The sequence below is a fragment of the Octopus bimaculoides genome, chromosome 13 (genome assembly GCF_046866305.1).
Source record: "Octopus bimaculoides isolate indiv1 chromosome 13, ASM4686630v1, whole genome shotgun sequence".
In the NCBI taxonomy this organism is placed as follows: Eukaryota; Metazoa; Mollusca; class Cephalopoda; order Octopoda; family Octopodidae; genus Octopus; species Octopus bimaculoides.
Window position 1 is genome coordinate 54,951,700 of NC_142940.1, and position 12,892 is coordinate 54,964,591.

Below are 12,892 nucleotides of genomic sequence, written 5' to 3' on the forward strand. Positions count from 1 at the left end.
TATATATGTGTGTGTGTGGGTGTGTGTATGTTTGTGTGTGTGTTTGTCCCCGCACCATCACTTGACAACCGATGCTGGTGTGTTTATGTCCCCATGACTTAGACGTTCGGCAAAAGAGACCGATAGTATAAGTACTAGGCTTACAAAGAATAAGTCTTGGGGTCATTTTGTTTGACTAACGGCAGTGCTCCAGTATGGCCATGGTCAAATGACTGAAACAAATATAAGAAAAAAAGAATATACACACATAAGGATAAACATATTGAAAGGGGTCCATGGGAAAACTCATTTAAATAAAAGGGGTCCATGGGAAAACTCATTTAAATAAAAGGGGTCCATGGGAAAACTCATTTAAATAAAAGGGGTCCTTGGAAGCAAAAAGGTTGAGAACCACTGATCTAGACAATGAATGATGACCTGGTGCTTCAACAACATTACTGATTAAAGACTGTTCAGAATCCTTCCCATCCAAGCTTTCCTAACATTTCTAGTAATGTTCACCATTTGTTCACAAGCAGATCTTTGCAATTCCTCTACAAATCTGGTTCCCAACCACATGGCTCCAAGTTCAGTCCCACTGTGTGGCACTTTGGGCAAATGTCGTCTACTATAGCCTCGAGCCAACCAAAGCCTCGTGAGTGGATTCGATAGATGGAAACTGAAAGGAAGCCCATGTGTTTATGTCATTATCCCCTACCACCACTTGACAACCAGTTTGGTGTTTATGTCCCCATGACTTCGCGGTTTGGCAAAAGTCACTGATGGAATAAGTACCAGGCTTTAAAAAATTAAGTATTGAGGTTGATTTGTTCAACGAAAAAATTTTTCATGGCATTGACCCAGCATGGCCACAGTCTAATGACTGAAACAAGTAAAGAAGAACATAAGAGACATGCTTTGGATATTCTCTCAAATGTACATAATATCAGACAAGCAGTATTTCAATACAGAAGACTTCCAAGTTACAACATATATATCATGAAAACAATTTGGGGATCTTTCTGATTTGGCGGACACCATTTTTTATTTAGTGTGTTTTCTACCGAAACACTTTAAAACTTCGTATACTTGTATATTTTGTCTTATAGAACAGAGAAAAATTTTCATATTCGAAGTTATTTCATGTTAAAAATTGTCGTATTTCGGTAATTTCAACCAATCACTGATGTCTATTCAGCTGAATACAGTTACTGCTGTTCTTTGTCAACAATAATTTGTGGCGGTGTATATATTGTTAGTCCCTGGTAATCCTTTTGAATTAAGCACCAGTTAGGGCTTCCAAACAGTTGCTTCATTTCCAAGAAATAGCAGCCAAATCTTCCTCAAATCAAACTCTACCATCTTTTAGAAAATGTGCTACTGAGTACACAGTACATAGAAAATTACTGAAAAATTGTTGAACAGATTTTCACCAAATTTGGCAAAAATACTCATTGGGTGAGTGGTTTGAAACGAGATTATCTAAAACCCTAACCCTGACCTTAAAACCAGTACAAACGATGTCATAAATAACAGTACCGCCAATAGTTGTTGACAAAACGGCAGTAATTTTATTCAAGGGAAAAGATCCCATTACACCACCAGAACGTGTTGTTGACAATCCACAGCAGTAATTGTTTTCACCTCAATAGACGTCAGTGATTGGTTGAAATTACTGAAATACGACAACTTTTTAACATGAAATAACTTGGAATATAGAAACTTTTCTTAACAAGGCTAAGAGAAAAAGATGTTTTATATGACACATTCTACCAGTATCCCAAGTTTGAAAGTGTTTCGTTAGAAAACAAATGGTGTCCGCCAAATCAGAAAGATCCCAATTTTGTAACCCACTTACAAGAAACAAGCAGCTGGAACCCTTGAAATCACTACAAATGTCAAACCCAATCATCACTGAACATCTCTCTGTCGTTACACACCTGCATAGTAAAGATTGGCCTCCCTCTTCAGAGTCAGAAAATATTTCAGTCAAAAAAATTACCAACAACATACTCCAATGTCTGATCCACAAACATTCTTCTGTCTCCTCTCTCTTGCTTCTCTACCATTACACTTCTACTAAGAGCTGACTGATTTTAAACAAATTTCACTCAGGCACTCTTGCGTCATCTCTCCTCTTCAACAAATGTTTATTACTTCAGACCCAGCATTAACCATTGTATTCAGTGCTTCCTCAAGAGCCCCAGCTTTCTGGAATTCCTCTCATACTTCTATTTCCTGCAGCCATCAAATGGTGAATATTTAAGAGGAATTGTAACTATATTACCCACAAGTCTGTTGGGAGAAGCTGCACAGGCCACAAAAAATATTTTAAATGTGTGACCTTAAGTTATATACACCTAAAGAAACATCAACCTGCTTGAAATAACAGCCTAATCCTCCCTATCCTTTTAATTGAGAAAAAGACATGCTGGATGGTGTCTGAGACATATGCCTACCATGTAACAGGATGGTCAATCCTGTGAGAATGTATTTCATCATAAAACTATCTGATCTAGGGTGAACTGAAGCTCAACAACAATAACTAGGGGAGCTGGGATTATTAACATAAAATTAAAATTGCTTTTAAAAATCCTACTTTAGGAAACTTTGATGTTTTAATGGGGAGATAAACAGGAAGAGCAACATTTCCAGGAAAGACAAACACTAAGTAGCGGTAATATGGAGATAAATTACTAATCTTCCAACAGAACTTCATTCAGCATATTTGTGAAGACAAATCTATTAGGAACAATAAAATGCAGAACCATTCATTTAATTTTGCCATGTTTATATATTACATATTGGATTAATGATAGCATTACACTATCATAAAAACTGCAGAATCATATGATAACTGTATCTCTATAAATCACTTTACTGTCAAGAACATCAAGTGGAATAATGATGGCATTAATTGAATGAGCCACTCAAATAATAGAAACTTACAATGGTGTACACATATGCAAACTTATCTTCTCACCAAAACTATTCAGAAAGTTTAGAATCATATTTGATTTATTTGCTGAAGGGAGTTTTTAAACTAGAAGAGTGTGTCAATAAAGGAGTCATGCTGGCAGAATTGTTAGAGCATTATTATTTGTTTTGGCTCTTTGCCTTCTGAGTTCAAGTCCCACCAAGTTCAGCTGTTTGTTGCTCATTTCTCCAGGGTTGATAAAATGAAAGACTAGTTAAGAACTCAAGTTAATATGACTGACCAACCCTTCCCCAAAAATTTAAGGCCATGTACCACAATAAGAAACCATTGTTGTTATTATTATTATTATTATTATTATTAGCATTAAAGTAGAAAGGTGGCGAGCTAGCAGAATCATTATCATACAGGGCAAAATGTTTGGCAGGATTTTGTCCTTTATGTTCTGAGTTCAAATTCCACTTAGGTCAACTTTGCCTTTCATCCTTTCAGGGTTGATAAATGAAGCACAAGTCAATCAGTGGGGTTGATGTAATCAACTAGTTCCATCCCGCCAAATTTCAGGCCTTTGTCTATAGAAAGGATTATTATTAAAGCAGATTGTAGGGACAGACACAGCCATGCAGATGAGAAGCTTGCTTCCAAGTAATGTAGCCTTGGGTTCAATCCCGCAGTGCAGCACCTTTGGGAGCCGTAGAAACCATGCCAAAACAAGACTATGAAACTTGGTGCAGCCCCTGGCCTTGCCAGCTCCTGTCAAACCATCCAACCCATGACAGCATGGAAAACAAACACCAAATGTTGATAATATAGCCTCAGGACAATTGAAGACTAGTTAGAGTGGATTTGGTAGACAGAAACTGAAAGAAGCCTACCACGTGCATGTAAGTGTTTGTGTCTATCATGCGATGGTTGTAAATGAGCATCATCATACAAACAATATTTGTTTCATGAAAAACATGTCTGGTCATAGAGAACTATTACTTTGCTTGTAAAAAGGTAAGAGTTAGCAATAGGAAGGGAACAAAGCTGAAGAAAATCTTCCTCAACAAATTCCATATGACCCATGCAAACATGGAACATTACCATTGTCTTAACCTCCATTTTTCCATGTGGGAATGGAGACATTAAATGATGATGATGATGATTGTAAGTGGTTTTAATCTCTGAAATTTACACAGAGAAAGAGAGAGAGAAAGTGTGTGTGTATGTGTGTAACACTTTGAATGTTTGCAACTATGGGCCCATGCTCTAAGGTGGGAGACAATGTCAGTAAAATGGTGGATTAATAAAGGAAAGGAAACCCAAGAGAAGTCAATGCAATCAGCAGCAATTCTCTCTCAAAGACCAATTTCAGATTATGGTAAACACAGGTGTGGCTGGATGATTAAACAGTTTGTGTCTCAACCACATGGTTTCAGATGCACTGCATGTACCTTGCACAAGTGTCTTCTACCATAGCTCCGGGTTGAGCAAAGCCTTGAGAGGATTAGGTAGATGGAAACTGAAAGCCCATCACATGTGTGTGAGTGTATGTTTGTATCTCCCAGTCTTGACATCGTGTTATACTTGTAAATGAGTGTCACTGGCATACAAGTAGTAGGGTTCGTCCCCAATATTCAATATTCTGCAAAAACATGTCTGGCCACGGGGAACAGGTGAGGGTTGACGATAGGAAGGGAATCTGGCTGTGGAAAACATGCTTCAATAAACTCTGTCTGATCCATGCAAGCATGAAAAAGTAGACGTTAAAATGATGAGTATGGAAGATACTCCATCAACAGGTACTGAAAATACTAAATCCAAACAAATGAGATTTTATATGGTTTATCATGGCCAGAACTGCTACAACAAACATATTCAAAACTTTTTATTTAGATATTATCTAACAAATCCTTCCTTTTTCTAAAACAATGGAATGTTATTTGAAGATTTGGCTATTCCTAGTCCATCAGGTGACAATGTAGCGGTTCCACCAGTGGCTCATATAAAGGCCATTTGTGGAAATAGTGCCAGTTATTGATTAGATGACAGGTTTAATTAATATCACTCTGGTCTCGTACCATGCAACATCTCTGTTGGATTCTAGGATATGCACACATATCATACAAAGAGTAACTGATGTATAGCAGCACCCCAGCTACATCTCACACAAAGACATAAACTGAAAAGAAGCCCATTGTATATACATATATATGTGTATGTGTCTTTGTATCCATTTGTCCCCCACCACCACCACCTGACAACTGGTGTTGGTATGTTTGCATTCCCATAACTTAACAGTCCAGCAAAGGATATTGACAAAATAAGTACCAAGTTTAAAAAAAGATACAAGTAATGGGGTCAATTTGTTTGACTGAATTTCTTGAAGGCATTCCCTTCAATTGACTTGTTTTACATTTTTTTTTTTTTTTTTGGTATGTCCCTCTAAAAAATATAAATCTACATTTTGGATCTGGCCTGGATATTAAAAAGATTAAGAACTACTATCCTAAAGAGTTTGTATCTACTGCCAGTACCGCCAGACTGGCCTTCACGTAAAAGCACCCACTACACTCTCGGAGTGGTCGGTGTTAGGAAGGGCATCCAGCTGTACATACTCTGCCAAATCAGATTGGAGCCTGGTGCAGCCATTTGGTTCGCCAGTCCTCACTCAAATCGTCCAACCCATGCTAGCATGGAAGGCAGACGTTAAACGATGATGATGATGATCATCATCATCACTACCACTCGGTTAATAGCTGTCTGAAACATTGAATAATTCACATTAATTAATCTGAGTATGGTGTTATCTAGCAATTATATATTAACACCTGATGTTAGTTCAGTCACACCTGAGGTATATTACTCCAGTTACTTCACAGCTACACCTGCAGTATGTTATAAATTCAATCACACCTGATGTTCCTACCATTCATCGAGTAATTAATGTGTAACATTGAATTTTCATTCCACAATATTAGTTTGCATTGTATAATTTTCTCACAGGCCTGAATTCTGGGACACTATGCATTAAAGGGTTAAGTTCAAGCTAAAAATAAGAAAAATGAATGAAATTTCAGATTTATAAACATTCGCTATAAATCTGTGTACGTGTGTGAGTGTGGGTGCTTTCTATTTAGATAAAAAAAAAGCTATCTGGACAAATTCCAACAAATCTGGCTACAGCTCTAACAGCTGAAAATATATTCTTCTTCCATACACTGTAGAGTATCTTCGCCCAAGTAAATATTTATAATGAGCAGAAATTTAATTATGTCATTAACTACAACAACAACACTAATTACTTAATGATACACAAGATTGTTTACATGTTTACAACTCGCACCAGAATACAAGTTTGGCTGATGGAGTCATCTGTCCACTGTGGTTAAGCTTCTATAAATAATATTTACCACACATATGTGTGTGTGTATATATATATATAACATTGCACATTGGTACGAATCTATAGATCTGATCCAACCATCCGCCTACCTTCCTATTTGTCTATAGAATTTGACACTTAAACCAGCAACAAGTCATCTTTTATCTGTTATATTATTTCCCCCATCTTGTCATTTTGTTGCGTTTTTCGCTCACAGGTAAACCACGTATATCAGCAACGCATTCAAATACAGGTACACATTTATTTCAAAATGAAAAGGATGTACTGAAACTGAGTCTTATGCACATTTATATGACAGCTATCTACTTTTACTGGGTAGATTAGGAAAATAGAAGAAATCACTTCTCAAAACAGGTGTAAAACATGAATTAAACAAAAAGGTCTCCCAGAACAAAACAAATCACGTCTTCCAGATAACAAAACACCGAATTACGTCCCTTATGTGTGTGTGTGTGTGTGGTTACACAGGTGGTTGTCGGACACCACCCTCAGTATCGATGGATGCATAACATCAAATACAAGTCTACACATGCACAACACGTGGCAGTAATAGGATGCACAAACATAATGTGGCTCCAGAATGATGGATTCATTAACATGTAGTCGCAAGATCTAAAGCAAGCAGCTACAATGAGAAGGGCATGTATATGGATGTAGCTCAAACAGAGGACTTTATATAGTTTGCACAACTGGAAAGAAAACTGGTACATTTTACATATGTTGTTTATGTACCACAGTACCACAAAACAACTCTCTAACAAGGTAGTTTGACGAAAACATGTATGTATGCGTCTTCTTTAAGATTCTTCAGAGAATTCAAACGATCACTAACAAAGAGACGGTGATTTTTGTGTGTGTGCGGTTTTGGTTAATAAAGTTCCAGATATTAGTGAATATACGAGGTGTGTGCTTGGTACGCGTGTATAAATACTTTTATGTTGCGTGCGTGTTTTTGACAGCAGTAGGTGACTAACACTGGAAAAACATGGCAATACGAGCAACTCAGTTTAGAAACATGCTCATCTAAGCAATGATAGTAGTAGTAATAGTAGTGGTGGTGGTTGTGGTTGTCAAGTGCTTTTATTTAATAAATGCATGAAGTCATGTATATGAGGGGAAGACAATGGTTGGTGCTCACGCCTTCGCTAAGTAATGAGCGTCAGCTGAAATGTCTATCTAGGACGAGATGCGATGGAGGGAGAATGGAGAAAGAGAGAGAGAGAGACAATAGAAGCGATCATGATACAAAGATTGGTGTAAAGAGACAAGGTACAATACAAGTGATAACAAAAGGAAAAAAGGAAGGGGTCACGGAGTGAAATATGGATGAAATTTAATAAATGAGGTGGTCAGTAGCTTAGAAACATGATGATGATGATGACAGAGACGATATGGTATGGGAAACGTTTCACTGTTATTATATCATCAGATGGACTTCAACTGTATACACACGTGTGTGTGTGTGTGTGTGTGTTTATACACTGACTATCCATGTCCTGTGTCTGTGTGTTCGAATGCGTGTTCGTGTGTAGAGGCGATTCTTTTGTTTGTGTGCTTGTCAGCATATGAATGTACGTTTACAACTTTGTATATTCGTGTGTGTGTGTGATACATAGAGGGGGTGTAAGTATATAGATAAACACACCTAAGATCTCCAAAACGTAAAAAAAAATCACAGGTAAAAGTGATCAATGAGAACAGATTTAGAACATTCTAGATAATAACACTTGGTTGGTGTCAACAAATAGAAGGGGGGAGATTGAAGAGTAACAAGTACGGTAAATATATATATGTATGTATATATATATACGTGGGAAGAAAATATAGACTGGGTTTAAATCAGAAAGAAGACGTACAAAAAACATCTCTGGATACAAGTGAAATGGAAATAAAGTGATGAAAGAAGGAAGTAAGATTGATATATAGCAGTAGAGGCAATTATTCCTCTGAGCACGGAGTGTTTAAACACAACCTAATTTTGCTTTTATATATATATAAAACCGGTAGGGTTTATTTTTTAAATTTTCAATATCAGATTCAGAATCTGCAAAAACGTTATCTTTTTTTTAATGAGAAACTAATTCCAGTTAGGAGTACATTGTCAAGCGCTTCTTTTAAAGTGAAAAGAAGTTTACGAATATTAAAAGTACTTTTCTGAGTAAGATGCATATATATATATATATATATGTGTGTGTGTGTGTGTTAAAAATTTTGCTTTCATTTATAATTGCATTTTTACTTTCATCGTCAATAATTAAGACAGTATTTTTCAATTGTCACACTATGAAACAACTACAATACTTAATGCTTCACTAATCATTTTGTAAACTAATAACTCTTTCAATTTATCCATTGGTATCTGATTTCAGCATTAATGACATCACACCCTCCATTAAAAAGACCACAAAAAGCTGTCCATCGGTTGCACATGGTCAGGTACATAAAAACATTGTGTTTTGTTAAGATTGTGGAGCTTTCACTAGGAAGAAACATGTCGACCGTTTCATGTGGGCCTGTAATATCCGAGTGTTGTCCGTACCTAAATGCCTTTCGATAGTTGTGCTGTTACTGATATAAAAGTGGTAAATATGATCTATTTAGGGGATCTTGTAAAAATACTTCAGTCAGGTTGTTGAGATTGTCGTATTGTTGGCGATGCGATTTTGTAACTGAAAGAATTACTGTCCCGGAAGTTCGTGGAAAACATTTTATTTTCGTTGAATCCAATGCAACTGGCTAGAGTCGGGCAGTTCTTTGAAATTGATGAATCTACTTTCGCTAAACGAAAATATATTGGACACGTGTTAAGAACATGGTGAGTGTTTGGTGGTGCCAGGGCGGTGCTTTCTGATCGAAGTGGATTCCAGACATCGCCAGAGATTGCGAGACTTGTACAGCAACATTATGTCCTGCCAGGGATGAGAGTTATACTCGATCTTTGGGTAGTGTCTGCTCAGCCGTTAGAATATCAACAAACACTTCAATGTCAACTAAACATTAATTTCGTCGATCCTGACACTCCCGCCGAATGCACAATCACACAGAAAGGCAGCCTGGAATTCTGCAAAAGAGATGCAACAAGAAGCAGGCAAGGACAGCAAAAAATTCTACTAGATTCGTACCTGGTGGAGTTTCACGAAGATCTCTTTGACGAATGGCTATTACAAAATATTCAAATATTCCTGTTCTTTATCTATGTAATTAATATAGAAATACATTTATAAAGCAGCGGATTGAAATTCCTTGATCTTTTTTTTCTTTTCTTTTTTTTTTTTCATAAAATACGTTTAATTTTGTTTCAAAAGAAAATTTGCAGATTCTGATTCTCCAATATTCAAAACTTAATTCCAAAGACCTCACGAAAAAAAAAAAAAAAGCATAAGAGAAAAGTTGAAGTGGGGGTAAAAAAAATCCCCGCTTAAATGAATAAATGCCGGAGTAGCAGTGTTCCACGGAGAGATATGCTGAGTTCAGCTTCCTACATCTTCTGATGATGATAGTTGGCAGTGATCAGAAATACTGAAGTCTTGAATGAAGAAGAAGTCACATTTTGCACCTCACATCACAGTCACAGAGAAAATTTATAAACTCAACACTGGCATTGCCACAGAAAGAAGAAAAAAAAACACCACCTCTGCTGATGCAGACTACCATATTTCATAACTAATAACTTGGTCAATCCATCGAAATAACCTTTCGTTGAAACTTATAAAATATCGTTAATATCTAATAAGAGACAATATTAAAAATTGTTTCTTCTTATTAAAAATCTTTCCAATAAACAAAAAAAGAAAGAAAGAATAATGAAACGACAGATTCAGTTACATATACCAGAGTACAAACACATTATGTCTTGGTAAATTTAGTACTAAAATACGTTCTTGGTCATTAATATAACACGACCTGAATATGGTCTCGCTTATGCATTGTCTTCTTTATTCTTTCTTCGCCTTCATGCAAGTAGTAATATATATTTCCCTTTATCCAGTAAATTCCTCTCCTTGCCCACTCAGTCAGGGGTTTCTTATTACATACAAATATCAGAGTCAGAAGCTCCTTCTTTTTTTTTATTAATTTATATAATTGTTTTCTTTAGCCGCAAATCGCAAAAAGGATTCATTGCGATGCTTCCGTTTATTGTCTCCTCTAAATCGCATTCACCGAACTACGAGCAATAATAATCTCCTTTGTGTATAATAGTGATAATAATAATAATCTAGTTCACCAAAGAAAACAGCGATTAAAAAAAAAACAACAAAATATGGCGCGGTGAGAATTTTTCTTTTTCTTTTTTAATAGAACAAAGATTTGGTGATCAATTAACTGAACCGATAAAAAAGGAGGAAGTTATAAAGTTTTTGGTAGTCAATCTAATTAAATAGACTCAATGTTATTTACTAATCACTATATGATTACTGTTGTGTTTTGATGAGCTAAAAGTTCTGTAAAATCTATAATTCTCGGCATGGCTGTCTCATGGCTTCTGGGCAAGGAAGAGAGAGTTTGTCTTACGAAGGCTGTAGAATGGTGGTGGACTGGCTGTAAAATGTCTAGGCTGATTGATTGACCCACTAAAACAAATCTTAATATCTTTAGACTATCGTAATCTTTGTGTTTGTAAGTTCAGAAAAGGCATTTTACCACCAATTAAAGAGAAATAAGCAATGGATAATGTTTCGTGAAAATAATAAGGGATTATTAAAGTTGAAGATTCGTCAGGGACGAACTTGTACTTGATGGTAAAGGAGAGAGAGAATGATGACTGTAAACATTTGAAAATGGTGACAATGATCATCAGTTTAATTTGCAAATAATTGATATCTTAAGTTTTTGTCAAAGAGATTGCGAAGACGAAATATTGATATTGTGATGAACAACAAAGAGGCAGAAGTAAAGAAAATGGTAATTTTCTCGTCTCCTTTTGTCCGAATATACAAGAGATACCTTAAGAATATCCAAGTAATAGGGAAGATAGAAGAATGAATTTGACTATTTAGGGAGAGCAGGATTTATAGAAATACTGAAAAGTTGGTTAACAAGGGATTAAATTTAAACAGGAAATCTAAATTAGAGATGTATTTATATTATACAGGATCGGGGGAAAATACAGGTAAGGTCACTAATGCATGTTGTAACACAAAAAAACAAACAGCAAAAACTCCATCAGACCCAGCAGTAATGCTTTTCTATGGTTCGCTAAATAAACAATTGATATATAATAATGTATAATTAGCACCAGGCAGACAACGTGGTCAGTAAATAAACACTTTTAACAACATTTCTGAAAAGATCAATTGTGAAAACTTTTCTGAATATTCTATCTACTTCATCCCTGTCTCCTCACTAAGTCTCCATCACTGAATGGTTTTAGAATCTGTGGAACAGAAAGCTGAATCCCTATCACTTTTAACATCCTAAATTAGACGGAAAGCAGCAAAATTCATTCATAAGTCAGTGTGGAGTGAGGCTGATGTGGCTAGAGTGTAGAAGATATATATGTAGCAGGAATAAAGCCGACGATTACAATGAATGAATGCTACATGCAGAGGTAGTAGTTATACGGCATGAGAACATACAAACATGATTACCACTGTATTTGGTATCTTTATGTGTCTGTGTGAAGGTTTTTTCGTTCCAGCCAATTTGCATTGTATAGATTGTGTGTATGTGTATGTATATGTATCTCCCTCTCTCTCTCTCTCTAGATATATATATATATTGAAAGAGAGGGGAGGGGATACGTATGTATAACGCAAAGAAATCAAAAGTGCAAGGAAAATGAAATAGCAAGCAATTAAGCAATAGAGCAAGTTGCTGAGAAAAGGCAGCCAGTTGGCATGAGAGGGGGGTAGAGAGACCGGGGAGAAAGAGAGACAGAGACATCGTCAAAAGTGGACCAACTCCAATTGCCAAAAAAATTCATCACTATTTCTCTTTCTGTATTTTTTTTTTTTTTGTCTCCATAAAATATCCAACACAGAAAAACAACGATCGAATACATCAAACAATACAATACTATACCTGATTTCTGTTTGGGTTTAGATTTCCTCTCTATTTGTTGTTGTTTGCTTCGTGTTACTAAACCGAATTCCTGTTGTTTCTTGTCTGTTCAAGCCAACAAACACTCACACACACAGACACACACACAACTCGTGCACTGCGATGTGTGTGTGTGTGTATATATATGTATAAATGTCGGCGTAAGCTGTTCGATAAATGATTCAGTATTTGTGCCTAAGCACAAGCGCTCTCTCGCATATCATTGTTGTTCCTACCACAATAGTGTACATAGATCTTCTAACTGTTTCCTACCTCACGACTTCGGCCTTTCCCCTTTTTTCTCCACACCGTTTATGATGTGAAATATGGCGTCTTCAACTTTGAAGGTTGTGCGATCACGTGACAGCGACCACTTCCGGGTCTCATTAGCATAATTTATGTATGACGTAAGCTCATTTGCATAAATTTACATATTAGCCCCATAAAAAAATTAAATTACTTTATTTTGTAAGTATCGAATGTATATACCCCCTAACTACACTAAGTCACCAAAAGTTAGTAGGAACTTGTGTTGACCCATACACCGGTTG

At 36.3% G+C, this 12,892-nt stretch overlaps 1 protein-coding gene across 7 annotated transcripts in view; it reads right to left on the minus strand.

The window, feature by feature from the left end:
• The window catches only part of LOC106867548 (uncharacterized), a 49,873-nt gene extending 37,195 nt beyond the window's left edge, over positions 1-12,678 (minus strand). For 4 of the 7 annotated variants that reach the window (XM_089361819.1, XM_089361815.1, XM_089361816.1 and 1 more), the window contains exon 1: positions 12,324-12,678. The gene's annotated coding sequence lies outside the window, so the exon portion shown is untranslated. Of the gene's footprint in view, positions 1-9,424; positions 9,496-12,323 lie in introns of all 7 variants that reach the window. The other 3 variants (XM_089361817.1, XM_089361818.1, XM_014912453.3) reach the window with 1 other exon arrangement.
• Positions 12,679-12,892: the final 214 nt, after the last annotated feature.